Source organism: Fringilla coelebs (genome assembly GCF_963513975.1).
Source record: "Fringilla coelebs genome assembly, chromosome: Z".
NCBI classification, from domain to species: Eukaryota; Metazoa; Chordata; class Aves; order Passeriformes; family Fringillidae; genus Fringilla; species Fringilla coelebs.
The window spans coordinates 36,849,630-36,876,091 of record NC_140031.1 but is presented as its reverse complement, the minus strand read 5'-3'; positions in this window follow the sequence as shown (position 1 = coordinate 36,876,091).

Here is a 26,462-nt window from a genome sequence, read left to right as displayed (position 1 = left end):
TTACATATTTAAGAAGAAAATCAAAACCAAAGTCACTGGGGTTTTGTTCCTAGTCAGAGAAGAGAACATGTGAGGGAAACAACATGGAGATGTCAACCAGTGGAAAAGGAGGGGCAGGAGATGCTCCAGGTGCTGGAGCCAAGATTCCTCTGCAGGCACTGGTGAGACCATGGGGAAGCAGCTGTGCCCCTGCAGCCCATGGGGATCCACAGGGGATGCAGAGATCCACCCACAGCCCATAGGAATTCCATGGGGATGCAGAGATCCACCCACAGCCCATGGGGATCCATGGGGATGCAGAGATCCACCCACAGCCCATGGGGGATGCAGAGATCCACCCACAGCCCATGGGATCCATGGGGGATGCAGAGATCCACCCACAGCCCATGGGGATCCATGGGGATGCAGAGATCCACCCACAGCCCATGGGGATCCATGGGGATGCAGAGATCCACCCACAGCCCATGGGAATTCCATGGGGGATGCAGAGATCCACCCACAGCCCATGGAGATGCAGAGATCCACCCACAGCCCATGGGGATCCATGGGGATGCAGAGATCCACCCAGAGCCCATGGGGATGCAGAGATCCACCCACAGCCCATGGGATCCATGGGGGATGCAGAGATCCACCCACAGCCCATGGGATCCACGGGGGATGCAGAGATCCACCCACAGCCCATGGGATCCATGGGGGATGCAGAGATCCACCCACAGCCCATGGGATCCACGGGGGATGCAGAGATCCACCCACAGCCCATGGGATCCATGGGGATGCAGAGCTCCACCCAGAGCCCATGGGGATGCAGAGATCCACCCACAGCCCATGGGGATGCAGAGATCCTCCCACAGCCCATGGGGATGCAGAGATCCACCTGCACCCCGTGGTGGAGTTGCCCAGGCAGGAGTGGGTGGATGCCTGGAGAAGGCTGTGATCCAGTGGGAGAGCCAGAGGAGAGGGAGGGCCCTGCTTCCAGGCTGGAGCAGCCTGTCCTTGGAGGGCTGCACCCCGTGGAAAGAGAGACCCACGTCACAGCAGTTTTGGGAGGACTGAGTGCCATGGGAGGGACTCACATTGCAGCAGGAGTGGTTTGGCTGCTGCTCGTGAGAGTGGACCCACACCTGGGAAGCTCCCTGAGAACTGTCTCCCGTGATTCCTCTACCAGAGCAGCTGGGAGAAAGAAAATTTTGGTGATGAACTGACCAAAACCCCCATGCCCTGTCTCCCTGCTCTCACTGTGGGAAGGAGGGAGGGGCTGGGAGGGAGAAGGTATTTCAAGGTATTTTATTTCTCATTTTCTTCCTCTGACTGGAATGTTTTACCATTTTACTTCCTGGGTCTGAAATGCTATCCAATGCTAATCACAATTTTTCTACTAAAAAAATAAAAAATATGATTAAGCTATCATTAAGAATCTCTTAATTATAAAACTTTCTGGAAAGATTATGCAAGACTGAATAATGCTGATCTAAAATGATGAACGATATGGCATGTGATAGACATGGAAAGTAAAGATGATTATAGCAGGATCATTGTCCTAGAATTGATGGGGTAAAATACAGATTTGATTAGATTTCTGTCTTAACCCTTTTTAACTGGGAAAAACAGACTGAAAGGAACTGATGGGTGTTATTTTAGTAAACCAATAAGGTAATTACCCACAGGGCTCTGCTGTTCTGATAGACTTGCTGATGAACAATATTCTTATTAAATTAAGTGTAAGAAAAGACTGGTTTGGTCTTTATAAAGAAACTGCTCATTAACATAAAACATTTTGCTTTCAGTGTACAAGTCTAGAATTGAATAACTTGGGGGCTAATTAGCCTATCTATATTCTGTGGTGATTTTAAGAAAGATATGCCATGCCTTAATTCTGGCCTATACTGTGTAATTAAGTGTAGTTGTTGTTTGGAAGAGCAACTACAGACTCCTCAGTGTCATAATTGCACCTGTTTGTAGCTCTATCAAGCCCACAGGTAGTTTTTAAACGGGCAGGTTTCACTGAGGTTCTTTCTAGGAAATTGACTTGAATGAAAGGAAAAATTTGGTCCAGCAAAATGGTTATGTACTGGGATAGAGCTCCTGAAAATCTCCATTTTTAGAACAGTCTTTTAGAGTTTAGTCTTTTTAGAACAGAAGGAGAAGGGTATGAAATAAGCTCTTTGTCAAGGGAGAAGTATTTAGAAGTTTAGTTGTGGGACTGCTTCCATTTCAGTCTTAACTGACCTACAGCAAAAGAGGAGAGGTGAAGAAAGCATACGTAGTTTCAAAAGGAATCCAAGAAGATCTCTATTGTCTTTAAGCTTTTCTGACTTTCCAGAAGGGAGGGTTTACAGGTATCATCTGAAGGCAATATATATTGTACTAGTGTGTATTGTCACTGCTCAATTCTTGTTTAAATCAGATAATAGTGTTGATTTAGTATCAACGCGTAATTATCGAGTAATCTGACAAAATCAAGGTCAATATCAGCAATACAACAGAACACTACCTCTAGATACTTATACAATTTTTACAACTTTCTCAACATGTTTCTTTAATCCTCAGAAATAGTAATTTTCCATAGTCCTAATGCCATTGTCAGAGAATCCGTGGATCACTGGGCTCACCCACATTCTTGAACAGGTACTTTTATTTCACCATCCCTTCTGGGTGAGGTGCAGGTGCTGCAGCTCAGTCTGCATCCATGTAACCTTCCACAACCTGCTGAGCACACAATGGTGAGATACCTCTCTACAAGGTCACATAGGTCTTCTGGAGGTGGGAGGCCCTATAAACCCTCTAAGCAGCACAGGCTGCATTTCTGGAGTGAAGCTGCTCCATCAGGTCCAGGCAAAGGTCACAACAGTGGTGAGATGACATCCAGCTGTGTTAAACCCACTCTGAATGGCTACCAAGGTCTTTCCCTCAGTTGCTGTTAAAATCTCACCCTTCCCTTTGAGCTCATTCTTCTTTCTTAAAAGTCTTGTGATATTCCCCTGGTTATAGTGTTTAATACTGGCAGATGGTAGTCTCATGCAAACCTTGTTAAATGCCTCACACTGTTACCAGGCTTTTGGCAAACATTTTGTGAAAATTTTGCATGGGCCATTCATTTGTGCTCTCCATGCTCTCATGTCACGTCAGCTATTACTATCCAGATGACATCACCAAGAGGGACCTTGAGAATTCCCCATATTTAGATTCCAAAGTCTTGCATGAAATTAGATGATGACCTAATTTATACAAGTTGTCCTATTCATTGTCAGGAGACTGTAATTAGAAGTAATGTGTTAGACCAAATAATGCATCTGGGAAAATCAGATGTTTTGGAAACATTATTCTTCTTCAGTTTTTCCTGATCTTTTTGTGTAACACGGTTCTGATTCCCATCGATACTCTTCATCTGTGAGTTTTAGACAAGGCCCATAGAGTCCACCAAACTGTTTTGTTTAAATCCAAGAAAGATAAAAGGGATATTTTGGAAAGGGATTTTTTCCAAGTTCAGGGTAGGTGTGGGATTCATCAGAATTGATGCCTATTGTGCGTGGCTGAAAGGTTTCATCTTCACAAAGGTGTAATCAGCCTGCTTGGCCCCAGAGGCCCCAGAAGCCAAAGGAAAAGCAATGCTGAGATACACTTAAACTGAAGAAGGTTAGAAGTAGAGAAAATTGAGATTTTTCTCCAGAAGCCTAGATAGCTTCATTGAGAGTTCACTTTTATACACGTAAAGTCAATGGATATAAAGAAGTCTAATTTAAGTCTTTCCATGTGCTACAAGGTTATTGCAATGTAATCTTCCCTTAAGTAAGGCATACTTATTCTATAAGAAATTACCTCTAACAATTTAAGTGCACATGAGGAACCAAGGAACATAAATATTTCTCTTGTGCTGTTGGGATTTTTTTTTAATGGATATCACTAAGGCTAGTAATACAAATTCGTTTTCAGATAAGGATAAATGTGTGGATATCACAGATTTTTGGGTTTCCATTGTTCTTGAAAATGGTGATTCTGATTTCTTAGGTGATAAACATTTAATGATACAGTACTTCTAAATGAATTTTGGGTTTTGGGACGTGATTAAATATGACTATGATGAAAGCAATAATAACAAGGTCAGTTGGTCTCTGATTCAACATCAGTGATGCAGTCTGTTGGAGGGGCAAATATAAGATGAATTAAGGTTCAGGTGATGTTATTTGTTCATTATTTTCCACTATCATGAACAAAGATAGAGATTTATAGTGACTCAGCTTGCACTTACCAGAAGAATGTCTGTGTACCCAGACATCTATGCACCAGCAAATTGTTACAGTCCAAAAATGTGAACGGCAGCTACTCCAGAATCAATCCAAAATCTAAATGCAAGAATTTCTCCATTCAAAAAACCACTAGTCTGAACTAGGGAATGTTTTATTCATTCATGATGAATGATTACTAATGTTCAGCTGTAATTTTTCACAAAATTTTTCAGTATTTTTCAAAATCTGTATATGCAGTACACTATTTAGAAACACAGGGTATTTCTTGGTTATGGTTCACTGCATACATGTACTGTTTGCTTTTCCTTGTGGTGTAGTATAACTCCTGATCCTGACTCCATGACTTTGGGACTTCTATGGCAGATGATTCTTGTGCAATTATTAGCACAAGAAAGAAAGTTGCTTTGTCTTATCAATGCCTTATCTTAGGATCAGAATTTAGTTCACTACAAACAGTTGTAGAACGTGAACGGCAAGAACAACTGAATGAAATGAATTACTTTTATTCACAAAGAGACCTCATTGATATATTACCACTCTTGAAAGTTGTTTTCAGAAATCAGTTTCAGTACTGCTAAGTACTTAAATTTTCTGATTATATGAAAGGACCAGGGTAGAATTTCTTGTTTTGAAAGACAGGTGTCTACCAAGGAAGGCAGGAACCTCCCTTGGAATGGAGAGTATGACACCCTTCCTCCCAAATTAATATAGCTTTGAAATTAATGACCTTTCAGACAAAGATATGGGAAAAGGAATACCAGTTCTTTGCTAGTGTGTGTGTGTGCCTGTGTGTGTCTGTGTAACCAGGCAAGCAAGTAACGCCGCTGCTGGAGGAACAAGGGAGAGCAGAAATCCCGGGGAAGGCTCTTCCCGCTCTCAGAGCGCTCCTGGTGCGGTTCCGGTGGCAGCCGGCAGGGGGCGCTGCTGGCTCCCGGCGGGCCGGGCGGGTGCGGTGATTCCTCCGCGCCTGCAGGGGGCGCCGTGCGCGGGCCCGCCCAGGCTCCCTCACGCCGCTCTGGCGGACGGGCTGGCAAAAACAGGCCCGGCAGGAACCTCGGAGCAGCGGCTGGAACGCCAGGGTGGGCTCACCTGGGGCAGCAAGCAAGAGGCAGCAGAAGCTCTGCAGCTGTAGCTGGAACCGTGGGGTGTCCCGGCAGGCAGGGGATGCGGAGCTACGGTGTGGCAAAAAGCCGGAGCTGTGGCAGAGGAACGGCGAGGTTGGGTAGTGGCAGCCCGGCTCGCAAACACAGCTGGGAGAGGCTTCCTTGGAGGGGGAAGGGGCTCAGGATCCCAGGGCTTTCCCTGAGGCACCCCAGCAGGTGATGAAAGTTCTTTTTTTAATGAGGTAGTGCATTAATAAGGTCCCAGTGTAATGGCAGCTCCTACGAGCAGAGCTCCGCGCAGGGTTGAAGAAAACAGGAGATGGAACCCCGCAGTGGTGCTGAATTCTGTCCACAGCAAACACAGCCTGTCTCTCCCTCCAAAGCCGACAGGGAAAAGAGCTAGGAGCTGCACTCAACCCCTTCCCCCAGCCCAAACCTCGAGGTATCTCTGCTGCTCCAAGAGAAACCCCTCAGATGAGAGAAGTACAACCAGGTGCCCTCCTCCCCTGTGCTTGGCAGCTTCTTTTGTCTCTCCTAAGTACCAATTGTTATGGTTTCTTAGTGACAGATGGGACAAAATTCCATGACAGAAAGAAGCAAAAGGAAAAGCCTAAACCCCAACAAGAATTTATGTCCAATATTTCAGTGTGATAACATCTATGAAAGCTTTTAATACATTTTGGCAAAGAAATAAGTTATTAACACTTATTTTTAAAAAATAATATTAGATTCGATAGGAAACCTCCTGTTAAATGTGTCAGTCTTCAGAAAACAAGAAGCTTTTTAGCTTATTATCTACCTGTTGATAGATTCCTGAAAACACTCAACTAACTTCCTTAGTTAGAAGTATTGTGCAAATCTCATTATTCTTGAAAACAGTTAGGTTGTGCTTTCATGTGCACCAACTGTATTATCCTTGCCTATGCAGTATTTCATTTCATCCACAAATGCTGCTTGTAGACATACTAGAGATTTAAATCATAGTGGACTAATGCTGTAAAGGATGGACTTTGAGTCTGTCCTCAGCAGTAAATTTCTTTAATACCCCTTTGTATTTTGCGATTAGAAATTTGAGGGATCGTGAAAATATATTAAAAACTCTGAAATTACATGGATAGTCCAGTTAAAAAAAAAAAAAAAAAGCATCTCCCTCCAATGGCCTTACTTCTTGAGATGAAACCATAAGCTAGATCATGTAATCTGTGGCTTTCTTCCTGTTGGGCTTCTGAGCTATATCCTAGAAGTCTTGTGATTCTGCTGCATATTTGGCAATATAACCTGGATCAGGGATGAGATAGAGGCAAGAGTATGAGATAGATACTATAACAGCATGGGTTTGCTTAGAGGTTCATAGTGAAAGTAACCCTATTTACTGTACGTGATTGCCCTGAGATCCACATCTGCTCTCTTCCTTTCTGTCACTACACAGTTAGTACTTCCTATTTCTATGCCTTTTCTTCTTCACCAAATTATTCAGTGAAAATGAAGACTTACAACTCATTGGATCTTAATATGTCAGCCATACGCACCAAACTTTGAGGTGTCTAGTCACACGTATGTTGGCTTTCTCTCTGTAGCTAGCAACCCACAGATATTTTAGTTGCTGCTGAGTAGCACTTACCCTAAGTCAAGGACTTTCCAGTTTCCCATGCTCTGCCAGCCAGCAGGTGCACGAAGAGCCAAGAGGGAGCACTACCAGGACAGCTGACCCAAACTGGCCACAGGGATATTCCATGCCATGTACATGGACTCAGGGGGAATGGCCAGGAGGTACTTACTGCTGCTGAGGGATGGGCTGGGCATCAGTCAGCAGCTGCTGAGCGGTTGTATTGGGCATCTCTTGTTTCTCCTGCGTTTTAGTCCTCTTTCTTTTACATTTAATTATTATTATTTTACTTTCTTTCAATTATTAAGCTGCTCTTATCACAAGCCACGGGTTTTACCTTTTCACAATTCTCCTCCCTATCCCCTTGGAGAGTGTGCATGAGTAAGAGGCTGAAGGGTATTTAATTGCAAGCAGGGGTTAAACCAGGACATGCCCATACAGAAAATAAGTCTGAAAGCATGGCTTGAAGTGTAGCCAGGAGGAATTCTATCAAGTCCATGAAGCTGTGTGTGCCTGTTTAATGATGTACTGTACAGGGAGACTCTTCAGAGCAGGCTGCCACATGGACAGGAGGCATGCTGTGATCCCAGCTGCTACAAGGACTGCTCACTAGAAGCAATCCAGGCATGATCAGTAGGAATTGGCACTGCTCTTCTCTGTAACAGAAGTCTCCCTATGGGCTAAATTTCCCTCCACCTCTGTATTTTCACATCACCTATAGCTTTGAAGAACTAGGCGTCTGCAAACATTTCAAAACTTTATCTAAGTATATAATGGAAAGTGTTTTAATCCAACCTACAGGCCCAGCTGGCATTGATTTTTTTAGACACCTGAACATTTCTAGAAGTGTGTCCCTTGGGAACTTTTGGCTACTTTTCTTCATGCACACAAACACACGCACATACACACACACACACACATGTGTGTGTGTGTGTGTGTGTGTATGCATATATTTATTGGGTAATAATCTCTAATGCTAACTGATAAAAGAAAACTTCATGAATTAATATGGTGTATCTGAGCATTGCTCTAATGAAAATGTTTGCTAGGTGCTTCTCTGGCTAAAGATAGGGAGAACTAATAGTTTCAAGCAGGCACTCTCAAATGGACAGACCTTCTCTTCAGCCTGGGGAGATGCTTTTTCCACGCTTTGATGGGGAAGGAAGGAAAAAGCAGGATCTGCTTCTACAGCAGACTGTAGAAAGAAAATACTGAGCAAAGAGAAAAGATAACTCTTAACTAAACAAATTTTAGGTTAGTTTCTCATATGCATAATAACGTTCACATTTTATACCTTGCACTAAATTTTGTTTAAAGTGAAAAAGTAAATGAATTAATACCTCAGCAGCTATGATAAAGTCACTTTTAAACAAACAAACAAACAAACAAACAAACAAACAAATTAAAAGTTGCTTTTGATATGCACCTTCATAAACTGAGGGGTCTGCATTTGCCAGATCTTTCTCATTATTGTTTATGCATTCTTTTTTGCTGCCCTTGGTACTCTTTCCCTGGGCAAGAGAAGCTAGGAAGACACTGTAGTACTAAAACAGATAATAAAAATATTTTGTTGGTGCTCAGTATTTCAAGAAATTAAATTCTGCATACATTAGAGAACTGGGTAGCTTTTGACTGCAGAAGTGTTTGGAATGCTCAGCCCTGGTTTGCACTAAACTAACACCCCCTCTGTTGCATGCTGTCTGGATGTATACATGAAGGCACCTCAGTACCTGTTCTTTAAATGTACAGATCCAATATAAATGGAATCCCAGAATCATAGAATATTTCAGGTCGAAAGTGGCCTTTAAAGGTCACCTACTCCAACCTCCCTGGCATGGGAGGGGACACTTACCACTAGACCAAGTTCTTCAGAGCTCCATCCAACCTAATCCTGAATATTCCCAGGGTTGAGGCATCCATCACCTCTTGGACCACTTGCATCAGTGTTTTAACACTGTCGTAAATGCATTAGTTGCCTTTTAATATAGACTTAGGTAGATAAACTTTCCCCTCCATTTGATAAGGTGGAAAACCTTATCTTAACACACAGTATCTGAACATCCCTTAATATTCCATGTATTCATTCTCCTTTACGAAAATATGTAGTGAGTAAGCAGGAATTCAATAACTTAATATGGAAATGTGTATGTGTGTGTTGCATATACGTCATTACATATATATAAACTATAAAACTGAAGTGACATTGAAGGCTGTAATCTGTTCAAATTGGCTAAATGAGGGTAGAGCTTTCTTAACGCTGACACAAAACAGCCTATGTCCAAATTATTTAAAACTGACATCTGAAACACAAAGTTTGCTTTTAAACCTGACACAAAACAGCCTATGTCCAAATTATTTAAAACTGACATCTGAAACACAAAGTTTGCTTTTAAACCGTCAATTAAGATGGGCAAGAGTCCTCCTCAACTCCTGAGCTGCACCTAGAAATTTTTTAGGAGACCAACAGGGGCCATTTAAAAACCTAGTATTAGAAGTAACTGGATTTCTGTGTATAGAAATATTCCCTGGTGCTTTAATTTACTACTGTGCATGTTATTAAAGAAATGGTTGATTTGCTGAATTTGAGTGTACTCATACCTGTGTGGGAAGCATGTGACCATGTACTTTATGCTGTACAACATTTCCAAATGGCAAACAATTAATCCTTTCCATTAGTTAGCAATCAGAATTTTTGGTGCTAGAACACTTCCCTTTGGCGTATATGAGCATACATTAAAAAAAAGAGGGAAGTCATTAGGAAATCCTTGCTGGCTGTTGTCCATACATTATTTTAGCTGGTTCAGCAGCACATGGGATAAAATTTCTTCACTCCAGCATAAGTTTTCCCATTAGCAAATTAAGAGGAAGAAATGGGTAGGTAATGAAAAATTCTTGGTTTGAAATGTTCAGAAATGAAGTCCAGTATGACATGTAATAGCATTAGCTTGTCAGAGATTTATGCAACATACTGATTAGCTAATGGCCATAAAAAAGAAAAAAATAAGATGCTGCAGACAGTCTGTGATGTCTGCTCCAGAGACATTGTTATCCATTACTGATTTGTGAGATCCTAAGAAGGAGGACATGATAACACTAATACTTCCACAACGAAGAAAAAACTTTCAAACCCTGACACTAATTTTACCATACTTTTTATGGAAATATATGCTGGAGAAAAGAAAATGTTTTATGGAAGAAGACTTGTATGAGCAAGGGGATAATATCAGAACTGCCTCTACATTGAAAATATATGAAATTGTGTAATAATATTTCCATTTGTCTGAATTTTTGAAAAAATAAACAGCAACTATTTGTTGGTACCCTGAGAAGGGTGAAACATTTCTTGGCAGTCCACTTGAGTCTAGAGAAGACAGTTGTATATTTGTGGCAGTAAAAGTTCCTGATTTCCTGGAATACTTTGATGGTCTTGATTACAGTACTCATTCTCCCAGTTTATGTTTTAGTTCTGTGGCACTTATCTGGTACAATATACAGAATGTATATGGGATTTACGCTATAACTATATGAAGGCATTTGGGGATTGCCTTAAGAGGTTAATAGGCAATAAACTTATATAGGGGTGGCTGACCTTCCTGACCTTGCAGACTACTCATCAGAAACTTCCTGTGCTGAAGGGCTGTGAGATTCATCTCATGTCTTGGACTAATGAGGAAAAATAGAGCTTTCAGGGGAGTTCACAGGAAGGAGGTGCTAGAGTAGAACAAGACACGAATGCCTTTCCAGGATTTACTTATTTGTTTCCTCTACAGCTGGGGGTCTCTACTGTCTGTTCCCAGCATGGTCTTACTCTTACCCATGCTCATAGCCTCTATATAGGAGCATCACTACTTGAGACTAAAGTGAAAGCCAAAGGTTGACTGTAGTATAAGAGAACTTCTGATTTCAGACCTTAAACCTCAGATAAAATTCCAGACTTTTCTGTATTTATCCTGTTCAGAACTTTACATAAAAATATTTATTAAAGAGATTAAAATTTCTGATTTTAAAGTCTAACCATACTTCATCCACTGGCTTTGCGAAAAAAGCCCAAAACCTTCTAATGCAAGATCAGAAGCTGATCCTCATAATGTATGTGAATGCAGGAAAAACCTTGATTTTTGTTCTCTTTTGACCTGTAGAAAAGGTAGTGAAATTATTCCTGATGTGACAACACCACCACTATATTTCTGCTGCCAAAATGCTCTATCAACCACAAACTAACAGAAGACTAGCAGTCTTCTTTAGCTAACCTGTATGTAAGAGCTGCACAGCCTACTGTGGCCATTTCACAGCTCCTCTGGAAATAATTCTTAAAGATACTCAAAAGCAATTTTAAATATGGCTTGCGTAAGAAATTTTTATTGCCTCTTTTATTTAAAATCTCTATCAGGAAATGAGATCATTTCTGTTTAAATCCCCTAGAAAAGCAATCCTGTGCTCATTATCCAAGCCACCAGTTCAGAGACAAAGGGTAGAAGCAAGAAACAAATTACCACATTGACACCCAGATCTTTCCTATTTTGTCTTGACAGCATTTCATTTATATGATGGTGTATTTTTCCCTTGCAGCTATTGCCTCCTGTTACTCTTTAAGGTAATTGAAGCTGGGCCCAAAAGACCTTAGAGGCTTGTATCTTCTCCTCACATTAGTGACACTTCAGTGATAAACTTGAACTTAAAGTTACTGAGGCGTAACTGAGGGTTCATTTGATAGCTAGTGGTTTTCAGCAGCACTGCAGGGCTTCAGAGGCTCAGCGTGAGCGAGATTGTTAATGTCCTGTGAGGGAAAACAATAACACATTTCATTAATGCGTTCATGTGTGAAGCATCCATTAGTGCACTGGAGGTATTAATGACGTTATGCTTTAAACTGACATGTGGGGCATGACAGGAATTGCAAGGTCTGATGAGAACAGATGACAAGATAAGCAAATATTTGAATGGCTTCATTTGCCTGCAGGTCAAACCATGGTGCAGGGGAACTGAGAAAGCTAAAACCTGGGAGAGATTAGTGTTTTCCTAGCATGGACTGAACCACAGGAAAACTAAAGAAACCTTGTTTACTAAGTAAATAGAGAGGTCATTAAGGACAATAAATATGTAAAAGGTACAAGCTTTATTGCTGAGTCTCAGTTTGTAATTTGAGTTAAACTGCTAAAGCCATGGTACAATTCAAGGTATAGATATACAGACAAATATTTTGATTTTCTAGATTTTCTTTTAATTTTCAATAATTCTTCTCTTTCTGCCTGATGTGAAGGTTTGAGATTTATAGCCAAATAAGCTGCTGACCATTGCAACAGGACCATTGCACTTTGTGCTACAAATGAGTTTGGCTATGAGATTTTAATAAACTAGTTTGTCTGCAGGCAAGCAGAAGTTGTTAGAGTTGATAAGATTATTATTCTTCTCTCATTGTCATGCACATTCTTTATTGTCAGGTTTGAACTAGTCGTGAACTAGCAGATAAAGGTCTGTTCCCATTTTGGACCTTTGGATTGCTGCAGGAGGCTCACAGTGCAATGGATTTGACAGCTGCAACTCAGCCGTTAGATGACAGCAGTGCACATCTCAATGCCATCTAGCATAATTTAACATGAACAATCTGACGTGCTTGGCAGATCCTTGAAGAAGGGGGAGGAAAAGGCCACTCCTTTGCTACCTCTGATTCAGAATGATTTTGTACAGCCAGACTTTTCAGAAGCAGTAACACTCACTAGCTGGCTAATGCAACGAGGCTGCCGCATTAAGACTTTTGTGTAAGTACTGCTGTGCAAAACCAAAGAAAAAACTTTTGCATTGCCACTTCTCTAGATCTATAAATAAAAATCTGCACATTTTGTTTTTATATCTTCAACGCACATTCATCTAACTTATTAATGAACCCTTCTTCATGCCTCACTATCCTCTGATTTTAAAATATATATTTTAGCACAATGTAGTGATTTCCTGTCCAGGCCTTTGTTCTTGTACATCAATCAGTCTTGTAATAGTTTAAAGAACTAAGCAAATATATCTGACAATTTTTTACACTGAAATTCTGGGAAGTTTGCTCAGAAGTTTGCATTACAACTGTTGTTACAAATATTACTCATTTGAGCATAAATTTTCCATGAAGATACAATTTTGTGAGAGAAGTCTGGAGTCTTCAGGAGGTGAAAACTTACTTTTTTACCCTATAGTTGGCAACATGGAAAGATACTGTCAAGGACAATGTGTGTTTTCCTTTTTAATAAGCTGCAGATTTATGTCTACAGTTGGCTTGCTTTTATACTTGTCTTCAATAACAAGCTGTCTGAGAGAGAGCATACTTATGGACTGCACATAAGCTTTCTCCAGCTAGACAGTCAAGTTTGAACACTGTCCTATTTGTTGACCATCCACCCTTCAAATTAACTTATGCTATATCTTGTCCTCAAAGTGCATACTCCAGATGGAATAGGAAATAGCTAACTGGTATAGTAGATTGGGGAAGGAGTCAGAGCTGAGTTTCACTGAGCTGGTAGTTGTCTATTCTTACTGAGTAACTCCCATAACAGGACAAGTGAGTAGGAGTTGTGCAAGAATGACCCTACAGATTCACCCTTGTGAACCTGATTTTCGGTGTTCTAGCAACACATCAGTTTGGGTTTTGTATTCTGTCTGTCCTTACTAGTTCTGTTCCAAATTTTGCCTCTAAACATCAATAATTTTCTGTTTAAGACAGACACTACTGCTTAGAAATTGCCAATTAAAGGAATGAAAAAAAGTCATAATGTTATAGCCTTAATGAATATATGTTTATTATGTTAAGGGTCTTATCTTAGGGTCCTCTGCATGTCATGGCCTAAACTTACAATGCAGTTTATTTTTAAAGGATTTCCAGTCTGCTCTAAAAATGGAAATTATTTTGATAAACAATTGATATTTGGAATGCTTATTTGAACTGTCCCTCCAAGCCTTTACTGATTTCTGTTTTCAGTGCTGAACTAGTGTCTGTGATGGTGATGATGATGAGGGGTGGTATATGATGTTGATGCTGAACTTTAAAGAATTCATGCAAGAGCCTAAAATAACAGGAAGTCTTTGAGCATGAATTATCCCATGGCAACAAAATGACACTACAGTATTTTCTGTAGAAAACTTGACCTTTTTGATGAGGATATGTCTAGAGTTGAATAACAAAATTCCAGGTCTGTCCTTTACCTTTCCTGTTGGAAATGACTGACCAGTATTTCTTCCCATAGCATGCCTTATCTAGCAGAAGATAAAGTGACAGTGGAAGAATCTGAGTAGCCATAAACCTACATGGAAAGTACACTGGGAGTTATTACAGGCATGCAGACTATGCTCTAGACTTTATGCACTGAGAGAATGAACTTACAGAGCACAAATCTGAGAGTTTTGCCTGCATGACTGCAGTTAAGTCTGTTGCATGCATGCATGGTGTGTGATGTCAGATCAATGAGTCCACCATCAGGGATATAAGTCTGTATTTCAAGACAATAATGGTGTAATAGTTATCCTTTTTATGGGGTGGTATCTGTGTTACATTCTGTGGATGTCTTAGTATTTCTAGTGCTCCTCTGCTTAAAAAACTCTTTCAGCTGTGAAATCTGATTTAGGAGAAATAGCTACACAGTCAAAAGTCATTATGTTAGAATGAGAAATTTGAATCTTGACATTCTGTTTGTGAGAAATCACATAATAGTACAGCTTTCCTAGTTAATGGTTGTGAAATGTTTTTCCTCGTTTTCTTCATGAACATTCATCTAGTTACTAGGCAGTAAGAACATGTGACATGTTCTTACTTTCTACCCGTTACTTTTACAATTTATCAAGTCAAACTTAAATCTTCCTAGAATACCTCACAATTTGTTTTCCTTTGTGAGAAAACTGTGATTTCTTGGAGTGAGAGATGTGTGTCATACTGGTTACTTAGAACTGAATGTTCTAAACATGACCAACCATTAAGCTGGGTCCCCAAAGTCACTTGCTCTTCTTGGTAGAGTCCTTAAGACAACTGCAAAGAAGCACAAGGGTATATTCTCATAAAAACTTTAAATTCATTACAAACTGAGAACTTCCAGTTTACACCAAAGGCCTGACAAATACTTTCTTTTTCTTTGCTATTAGTTTTAAAATAGAAGCTGTCACCTAAAAAAAGAAAGCCAGATTAGCAACTCAATGTTTATCTTTGTAGAGACAAAAGAACACACATGTTCTCAAAATATGTGTGGCTTTTGAAATGCAAGTTTTGAAAAGCTTTGAATCCTTTTTGAAGGCTTGTAGAATAATTCTGTTCTATTACTTAAATAAACCTTGCATCTTGCTTTACTTCCAACACTTTCTCACAGTATTATTTAATATTTCTACTCCATAGCAGGCAGCTCTGTGCCTCTCTAGTTCAAGGGATGAGGTTCATGGAGGAGGAATTCAGAAAAAATGATACTTTTCCAGACATCACATTGAGAAGAAGTGGATACCAGACAACTGTGTACTGGCTGATAGTGATGGGAGAATATCCTTATCCTTCCTACTGTGATTTGACTATATCACAAGTCCATTCTCCCAAACATCTTGAGAAATTCTGACTATGTGGTGTAAAAATTCATTTGGGATACTGGTCGCAGTGAGTCTACAAATAAACTGTAAGACCAAACATGGGGCTCATCCACGTAGAAGTATTATTGATTTTTTTCTTCACTCTTCATATTTGAGTGTCACTTTTATTAGAACAGGCAAGCTTGTGTTTTCTTAGAGTTTTAGACTTTATAAGCTACTGCAGGCATCTTCCCAGGGAACTCTTGGAAAATGCTAAAGAAATACCTGAAAGAATCCAACTTGAGTAGCAGGTGATCTGCAGCATAAATTTGTTCCAAACAGCTGATCACTAGGAATCACTCTGTTTTAATACCTGATGCAAACTTTTATATGAACTACTGCTGAGTTACAATTAGTGACAAGAGAGAGTTAGTCTTAACATGGCTACTTTGTATTTTGCTGATTATCATCCACAAATTCTGGTCTTTCTTTGCTGGCAAACGATTCAAGGAAAGTGATCTTTCATATGCTGTAATGGCATATTCTGATCAATGGACATAAGTTGAAACTCTTAGAATGAATGAAAACAGAATTAATATTAAATTTTGGGTTCCTTTGGGTTTTTTCCTTTTGTTTTGTTTGGTTTTTTGTTCAGGTTTTTTGGGTTTTTTTGTTTGCTATTTATAGTTCTTATATAATACAAGGCATTTAGAATACCTCATACTTTTATACATATGTGAGTATACAAAAAAAATAATAAAATGCCTCTAACTGAATAAAACAGAAGTGAATTTTCTGTATCATAAAGAGATACAGGAAGAGATTAATTCAGAAACTCATGTTAAAACTCTGCTGAAATATCCAGTGACATGCTCTTAAAAACCCCTCAACTTAGCACGATTCTTCTTGCTGCAGCGAAACTGAAATGTTGGAGAAGATGAAGTGGTAGAAATGGTATCTATATAAGATGAGATTAGAAATACTTTTTATACACTACAAGCAGCACATCTATGAGATCCATATTTCAATTACTTCATTAGAAAATGTGTAAATGATATATGAGGATCAAAGCTAGTTTTAGAACCTTGCTCTGCCACAGATTTTGGAAAATAGATACTAAAGAAAGGAGAAGAATGGGGTGGCTAAGCAGCCTGGCAGTTTTTGTCTGAGCCAGCTTAATGAGAGAAAGTGTCTGAAATCTAGTCCAAGAAGAGAATGAAGATACACAATTTAAAACTGGTGAAAGGTGGAACATCTGAAGAAGAAGGCAATGGGTCAGACAAGCTAGCAAACAAGTAACTGTTTAACAGATAGCACCTAAGAGTTCACAGTTTTAAAAATTTGCTGGATTTTCTTGTTGTACTAGATGCTGTGACTTTCTCACAAACTATTTGGCAATAAAATTACAGTGTTTATAATTATTTTTCTTAGATACCTCCTAGGAAAAACTTACAGTTTTGCAGTCTGTGGAATGATATAATTACCCTGCTATTTCATAATATATTTTTACTGACAAATATAATGATAAATCAGTAATTTATGGCATATTTCATTTAGACACTAATTGCCGTTCTAGCTCATTATTGATATTAATGATCCAGCAACTCTAACTGTTAAGGGATGAACAAGGCTGTAATCATGGTCCATAAGTATGCTACGCTTTCAATAGATTTGAATGAGAATTAAAATATGTATGCAAATTGGTGGATAAAAGGGATGGGAGTCTTTCAGCCTTGTTAAATCAATACATTTTATTGGAAATCAGTGTAAATTTGGATGGTGTTTTCATTAGGAGCTGAGCAGTGTCCTTTGCTTGGGCACCAGGTGTCAGCCTTGGCACTGGTAGAGAGGAGAGAGCTTTAAAAAGATCCTCTGTGCCTGGATTAGTGATTCTTTCCTGAAGAGTTCCTATGACGCCTAGCAATGCATGGGAGAAAAAAAAAAAAAGGAAAAAACTCCTTACATATTGTTACCAATACCATGAATGAGCCATGATTCTTATTCAGATATGTTACAAAATTACTGTAGTGTCCTGCACTTTCAGTCCCCTGCATCCAGCAGAAGAGGAGGAACATGAATTTCTGGACATGATGACATCTCCATACAAGTAGTGTCGACATGTTTGATTGAATATCTTTTCTGAATCAGTATTACTTTATGTACCTACATCTGTCACAAGTTAAAGAAAATATAATTTCTTTCAATACACAAAGAATCCTGAAGGGTTTCATCAAAAAGAAAACATCCAACACACTTTGGAAAGAAAGTGACTTTATACTACCTGACATCTTTGGTCAAATGCAAATATACTGACTAGTAGCTGGGAAATATATTTTAGGAGAAAATTGAACAGTAATTGTTAATTAACCAAGCCAAAGAATTTGTTTGCAGGTTAGCTGCTAATTGACGGACACATTCAGAATTGTCTTCACCAACCATGCAAAAAAAAAATTAAAAAATAGAAAAGTACGTTTGAAGTATAAAATACATCAGATAACATGATTTAATTCCACACCTCATGCAGCTTTCCAAAAAATGTAGGTCACATTACAAAATGCAGCTCAGGGTTCCAATTAGAAATTGCTCCATATTTAAAAGTAATAACTGTATATTCTTTGACTTGAAATTGGTAATCTAACAAGACAATTGGAAAAAAAGATGGACCATCAGTCAAATGTTTGAAAATCTTATCCTCCCTCTGGATCTCCTATATCTCAATACTTAAATTCCATATTACATAGAGAAAATAACAATTATTTAGTGAGCCTGTTATTTCTCAACCTGAGAACTTCCCTAAGACCTCTGCTCCTTTGTTTCAACACTTGGATTCTGTTAGATGAGTTTGTTTCTTTGAAGTAATAATAAAGTCAACTGAGAAAATAGCAACTATCTTAAAAATTTTGTAAGGACATGTACTTTTTGCCAACATGAGTCACTGTTGCATGTATGTCTCTCAAGAAGAAGGACCTTAAAACCAAATTAAAAATCATTGATATTTTGTCAAATTTTCTACTATTAGTACATGTATTCTATTGTAAACCACATTTTATTATTCTTAGTATGCATTGCACATTGTTTTCTCAGTCATTGATTGGAGGGAAACAAAATGCAAAATATGAGTATATAAAAATTTAAATGTAAATTTATTAAAATTTATATTAAGATTTTATATTTATATGAATTATAAATTTTTTCTTGTGAACTTCAATGGTGTAAATCTTGAACTGGAAACGGTGTGAAATTTTCTTGCGTGAGACTGTTTTCCATAACCAATATTGTAGCCTGGTAAACATGCTATGAAATTTCATAAGCATCTTGATTATCTCATTTGGCAATGTCCTATGGAGAAGCAGAATATGTGATTTCATTCAGATATTGACAGTGGACCTTCCTGAAAATAGCTGGTCTCAAAAACCCTTCAGAAATTTTGGAAGAAGGGAGACCCTAGATTTGTGAGGTTTTTTTATGTCATCAATTTTTTTATGATGATTCTGATTAGTGATTATGCTGAAATGCATGAAACTCTGAAGTTTAAATCTGAAAACCTGGTGATATTTGCAATGTAGAGGAACACAACTCCCTCGCCATGTCTGATATTAAAGTTTGACTCATCTCTTTCCTGATTGTGTACAATGTTCCAATAAAGTCAAGGATAAAAAACAACTTTGTATTGAAAAGGGGATTTGAAAGTAAGGATAGTAGTTAGCTTTGGATTCTGTTTTGTGCCCTACCACTGACTTTCCGTCAATTTTATGTAACTCCCTTTAACCAGTTTCTCAGTAATATTTGTGTAATTCCTATGAAAACACATAGCCTTTTCCCCCTTCACTAGCCTATCTAAGAAGTATATCTAAAGTGTCAATATACATGAAAACATAGTTGTGAGGATGGGGATATAGAGGTCTTGAAGATCATTGTCTGCTTCATTAATAGGTGTCACATTATTATTCCTCAGATGAGGAACAGGATGAATAGCAGCTGATGCACTGATATTTGAAGATTCAGAAAAATGTGTTATTTCTAGTACTGTTGGAATGTAAAATTTATGAAACACCTTTTTGCCTACCTCTAAAAAAGTGCTTTGAAACCTCTGTAGAGAGAACTAGTGATCCGTCTTTGCATGTATCTAGTAAGTGAGGTTTATTTGAATGCATTGCTCTTTCCATATAACACCACTAAGGTCTGCTGCTTCAGCAGTTGCTTAGACCAGTTTCCTAACATCACTGTCTTCCTAACACTCATTACAAACCAAAAGCCACGAAAAATGGAATGTGATAAGTTTTGAAATGTTCTGGCAATATCTGGGATAACTCCCAATTTGGTGAAGCACTTCACAAAAATACACAAAGCATTATTGTCATTTAGAGGTCCCAAAGAACATTAAAAAGAATATTAAGCTGTTCATATGAATATGGAAAGATTTAAGCCGATTTTCTGAGAAGGAGAGTTCTGTCATAAAAAGCAAAAAGAATCCATTCAGGAAAAAAGCTGATGATGACAGTAGAAATGGTATTGTTCTTGGGATGGGTGGTCAAACCTCAAATTTTAGAAAAAGACACAGGAATCATTATTCTCCGTAGTATCAAGAAAAAAGTGTGAAATAAAAAAATAGAGATCTTTAAATAGTAGAGAAGATTTCAGTACCAGTTGAAGAGGGAAGAAAGAAATGGCTTTCTCTGATATGCAAGGCAAGCAAGCCATGACTATGCATGGACACCAGCATGAAAATATAATATTTCCCTAGGTGTAGATTTTTGACTGCCTGAATCTGTCCTGGCTACTTTGCTGCAAATTTAACTGTGCTAATCATACATTGGGATTAATAGCTGAGGACAAAGAGTTTTTTTAAATGTGCCTGAATTCAAGGCTTGAGTTCACCATTTATAAAAGGCAACAATTCTATTTTCTGCAGCCAATGAACCATTTATTTTCATCAGCCAAGTAGAAGTGTAAAGGTATGCCTTACAGTGACTAAGCAGCTTTTAATTTTTTTTGTCTATTTCTTCTTTTTCTTCTTTTACTCCCATTACACAAGATGTAGGGTTTGTTTGGGTTTTTTTTTTGGTGGTTTCTTAGGGTTTGGTGGTTTTGGGGGTTTTTTTGGTGGTTTTTTTTTTCCAAGGCGGGGGTGTCGTTGTGGGTTTGTTTTTTTTTTAATAGAAAATTTACTGTAGAAGATTACCTGAATAGATAGTTTAGGGACAGAGCTTTTTTCTAAGAGGAATCATCTGAGAAAGGAAATTACTTAACTGGCACCAAGAGATGAATAAATGTAGGAAAACAGAAGGTAAATATGAGAAAGATGAAACTATACATGAGCAGATAAACATACATTAAGAATGAAGGGGAGTAAAGGAAGTACAGAAGGATGTAAATAACATGAGGTAAGGTGTGTACATAATCGTGCAATATATTATCTTTTATCTAATTCAGAAAAACTGAAGTAAGGAGTTAGAGGTTTTTTGTTTTGTTTTGTTTTTGTTTTTGTTTTTTTGTTTGTTGTTGTTGTTGTTGTTGTTTTTATATTTTATTCCACCACAATGGGAGAACAATTGGTGGAGAGGTTTTTAAAACATCATGGTGGCATGATTTGCCATTGTTATGGATGTACAAGACAAAGAAGTGAAGGAATCTGAGATGACCGCCAGGTTTTGACCCATGTATCTTTAATGAAGATGAAAATGTTGCCATCTCTGTTCATGTGTTTAAAAGTGCTTTACAGACTATGGGGATTATTGACCTAGTCATTTTAACTTTCTCATTTTTGTGTTCTAACAAAAGTGAGGTTACTATCCAGTTCCTATACTTGCTCATCATGCTTAAGTACTCATATAGCTAGGCAGGCCTATATAAAGTGACATCTAAAAAAATTAATCAAGCTGACAAAAACTGGAATTGATACTGGTTTTAAAATAAAATATTATTTGAACTGAATTTGACTTATTTCCCCACATCTTCTTTTGAGGCCTCTTGTTCTAACACCTGATAGGATCATACTAAGTTAATGACTGAGTGCTATCCTAATTCTTAAATCAGTACAAATAAATTCTTTTTATTTGTTAGTTGTAAGAAGGGATGCACCATCCAGCCACTTGAGTTAGTAGGAAATGTTGCAATGAACGCAAGGGCCTGAGAATGTTCTTCTCCCTTGGGCTGTGCTGGTGGGAGGAGAGTAGAGAGCACCTACAGAGAGGAGTGTAAGGGAACAAGGATGCAGAGGCAGGTAGTAAGAAAAACTGGAAGCAGAACATCTAGGTCAGGTCTGGTCAGAGCTTGGTAAAGGTGTGAAACACAGCAGTAATACAATTAGTTGTGGAGTGTCACATTCCTCTGTTACAATGTATAGCTCTATCCTGAGAATGCAAGGGGAGGCAACAAGAGCTCTATCCTGAGAATGCAAGGGGAGGCAACTAACAATCACCTGATAAGGTAAGGTTTGGGGTTTTTTTCCTATTTAAAGAAATTAGTCATTACCAGATGCTGTTCAGATCTGCCAGAACTTCTTGGGGAAAACAGAGCCATAAAAAAAGAGATTGTTAAGAAGTTATTAAGTCTTGAAACCTGTAAGATTTGGAGGGATTTTTTTTAAACTAGTAACTTTTATGAATGATTTTGTACAGTGAGACTTGAAATTTCACAGAAAACACCAAAGACTTAGTTCTGATAAGGTTTACAGTAAAACTGATGAATCTTCTGTATAAAAAGTTAGAGATTGATAAAAGTTGCAAAACCCAGATACAAATTTAATTTTCTCTGAAGTTCAGTTTGGGATGGGGGATAAGGAGCAGGTCATCTGTTATGGGGATCCATTTATGGTGAAAATATTGTCATTTGGTTACAAAAACACAGATGAATGCAGCCTTTCCAGCTTCAGTGAATAAGCCTTTCCAGCTTCAGACACTAAGATGTGGGCAGGTCCATTTACTCTTTAAGAAAAGGACTTGGACCTGTTCTCATCTGTTTCTGTTTTGTAAGGTCCTAAGAGGTCCCTTGCCACCAGGAACACTACAAACAAATTAAACATTGGTTTTGATTTGAATCTTCTTGAGTACTGAAAGCTTGAAGATAATCAAAGCTCAAAATAACCATGGTAGAGATAGGCAGATACAGTCCCAGATATAGATATAGGCCCAATAGAGCCACACAACAGAAAAGGACAATTGTCTGGCAGATTAAAGATTAATTTGCATGACTAGTACATGCAAGAGTAGTATTGACCCTTTTCTGTCTTGCTTCGTCCATGTGAGCTATACAGGCTGTCTGTAGAAACCATGCAGAGCAGTATTGGGGATATAGAGACTGGGAAGTAACTTACAGAAAATCTTTATTTCTGATGGCTGCCTTTCAAAGTAATTCTTTATCTGCTAATTATTAAGAGAACACATACATATTTAGCTTCCTATTATGCTGCCAGGGTTCTTGGTTTTAAGCTATATGGTCTCAAAATTAGCTTTACATTTTACAGAAATTAATAGATATGGGGAATATATAGCATTAATCTTTTCCTGCAAAGAATTCATAGATCTTCTGTAAAAGCATCCATTTCACATTCAGTAGCGAACTGCTATAGAACATTGAACTTTTGAATCCAGTGGTGTTCATGGTGCTTCATTTTGTGTTTATGGATTCTTCCTGGTGCAGGTTTCTTCTGTTTTATAACTATAATAAGCAGTGTGCTCTTAACAAGATACAGAGTGATCAAATGTCTGAAATGGAGGTTGGGCCAAACTATTGTGGTAAAATGTTAGCAGTTTCCAAATCTAGACATTTTTTTTTCTGAAGGTGAGAGAAAAGAGAAGGAAAAGGATAGAGCTGTAAGACTTCCATTTATCTTGTTTTTCTGTGTAAGTTATAGTTCTTGAAGAGTTCAGGTGTAATCACAGCCTTCTGTTGCAACAGGAAGCACCATCTGCTGAGGCATTCTGTAAGCAATATAACGTCTCTCCAGAGACAGTTTAGCATTCAATTCACAGAGAAGGATGGCAGGGATTTGTAAACAAAAGAAGACAACTGAAGCAGTGAAGAATGGGCTGTGCTCTGAAGATCCAATATGTTTCTTTATAGCCAAAAAATCTTGTATTGCTATAAAAGCCTGGGAGAGCTCTCTGATGTATTAATTGCGGTGGGTTTTTTTTTTCACTCTACCTCATTATTTGAAAGCCAAAAAGTAATGTCAAAATACTGTTGGTTGTTTTTGTTGGATTTTTTCCACTGAAACCCCCAAGTCTGTATGAGTCTAGCCCAAATTATGTTGCAAGTAAGTATTGTTTAAGGACAGGGAGAGAAAGCTTTTAATTGCAGCTCAATAGTAATTAAATAGGTAGAGTATACTTATGAAAGTATTGGCATTTACTGTCAACGAATATAAAGTTAGGAAGTCACTTGGCACTCCAAGTGAACAAAAGCCTGACTAGTTGACAAATGCCTAGTATACAGACATTTATACCCTATAAAATATTTTAAAGCAGACCAGGAATGTAGTTGTGGTATTGGGGAAATGGATTGGATGGAAACTATTTTCTGTTTTGAATTAAATTGAACTATCAGAATTATAGACAACATATCCATAGGAGTGTCAGGAAGTATAGTTCTTAGTGATCTTATGTTTAAATGTAGTAAGTGACAAATATAAGGTACTGCAAATTAAGAATATGGCATTACATTTTACAGCTTCTCCAGAATGGCTAAGTCTCCAGTTGGCCAAGTATCTATCCTATCAAACATTTAAAAATAACAAAATCTTTCTAAGTCACTGTCTTGTGTAAAGCAGATATTCAGTTTCCAAGACACGTGAACAGCTTCCATTACAGGGAAGCTCCCCTAAATCTTATCCATAAGGAAAACAGAATTGACACTATTGTCTGTCTGTGATGAAAGAGACACATGTGAACTGAATGGCTTTTATCTGTTTTTCTACCTTACTCATCCAGAATACATTAGATTTGAATGACCAGAGCTGAAGAGAAGATAAAGAAAATAAAAGGAATATATTTGTTAATTAATTTCCACTTCATGATAGTTATGTTGTATTAGTAAGGCAACATCTTCATAGTTCTGGTTCAAAGTGTTGGACATTAAGGAGTCCAATATATACTTGCCTCTGGAGATAGTGTTGAGGCTGTTTTGTCACTAAAATAAGTGTGTATATGTGATATAGGTGGATTTCAACTCAATTGACTATGTTAATTATGACATAAAATGCATGGTTGCTGTAATGAGCTTTTAAAAATTGTACCCTTATTTTCAAATGGTGCAATTTACCACAAGTACCTGAAAGTCCAAGAGGGTTATATGTTGGTGCTCTACTCATGGATGAAATTTGCTCATAAGGTATTTATATTTTGTTAAACCTAAAAGATAAACATACCTTGATTTTGGCTACTAAGATTTTGTGCTCTAACTAAGATGCAGAACATTTAATCATTTTTGTTTTATGATCTGTTGAGCCCTCAGGGCTGCAAAAAGTCTCACTGATGCAAAGAGGACCATGTGTCCTCACCTAGAAAACGACAACAGTAGTGACTTTTACTAAAAGATGTTTGAGGTGGAAACAAGGAGGGAAAACATTGAGTTCGAACTATTGGCAGAAATCAGCACTCTGTGTTGGAGGCACCAAGGAAGTACAGATTAAAAAATATGATATGATGGACACAATCATCTGATTCACGTAAATCTTGTAAGAAATAAGAAGGAAGTAAAACATTCAAATCTATCTCTATCCCTTCCCTCAGATCTACTGTGTTACTTCAATCAGAAGAGGGTGTCCATTCAAGATTGAAGCCAGTCTTGATAGATCACCTTTTAAGAAAAACTTGCTCTTTGGTGTAAATAGTAATAAACAATTCTGTGGAAACTGAAGAATCATATTTGGAGAACAAAGCTTTTTTTGCCCAAAACATAAAAGTATTAGAGTATTAAAGCATTAGAGAATTAAAACATGGTAGCCCAAAAAAAGGGAAAAACCCAAACCTTTTAAAATATTTTTAAAAGGGCTTATTTTGCAATTTTGTAAGTCTCAGACTTACAAAATCCCCCAGGCATTGTTTAACATTGTTTGGGACTAGTTGTCCTGTCATAAGTTAACATTGTGAACTACAGTATCCTGGAGTCCTACTGTGCATAGCAGTAAAGAGGTAAACTGTTTAAGAACAAATGCCTTTAGGGACTTGTACAAAGCATTCTCTTAATCCTCTTCTTTCTTGGTTTAGAGATACCCATACAGAGACCTGCTTGTTCTGTATCTAAAAATTGATGGGTTTAGGAATTATACAGATTTAGGTTTTAGGCTTCAGATTTATACTGTTCATTCTATTCTGCTCTCAGTAATCCAGCAATGTGTCTGGTCTGCCATCTGGAATGACATACTGGTGTGTCTTAAATAAGAGGAATTTGCTCTTTGTTGGATTTTCCACTGTAGTCAAGGACCCAACTGATTGCTAGTAAAATGTCCTTTCCCTCTAGTTGCATGACTCTTGTTTCATAACTTTGAATCTTTTTCCTGCTGAAGAATAACTTCAATATGAAAAGGACACTTTGAACAAGGAGTCTAGCCCAATATCATATGAAAGTGTCACCTACCCTAGTTTTAAATAACACCTTACACTGCTATTGCTTAAAGAGACCTGAGACTATGACTGTGTTGTAAGCTTGTCTACTACATGCATATTGCTTGAGCAGGAATATCTGCAGCATTTTTTCAGTTATGAAGTTAACTAAGTGAAGAGGATTTACTAGTAATGCTTCCATTTATGTATCACATCTGGAAGACAGAGACAGAGTTAGCTTTTGTCTTTTAAATTAAAAGCCCTAAAATAAGCAATAAGCTGTAAACCAAACCAAAATAAAAGTCCCAGAAGTAGCACTCCTTGTTGTATATGTCTTGCCAATCTTGGCTAAAACATTCCCCATTTCCCTACTTTCCATCATCTCTGTGATGGGTTTCCTGCTGGTACACTGCCCTAGTTTTCTCGCAGTTTCTGAGAGAGG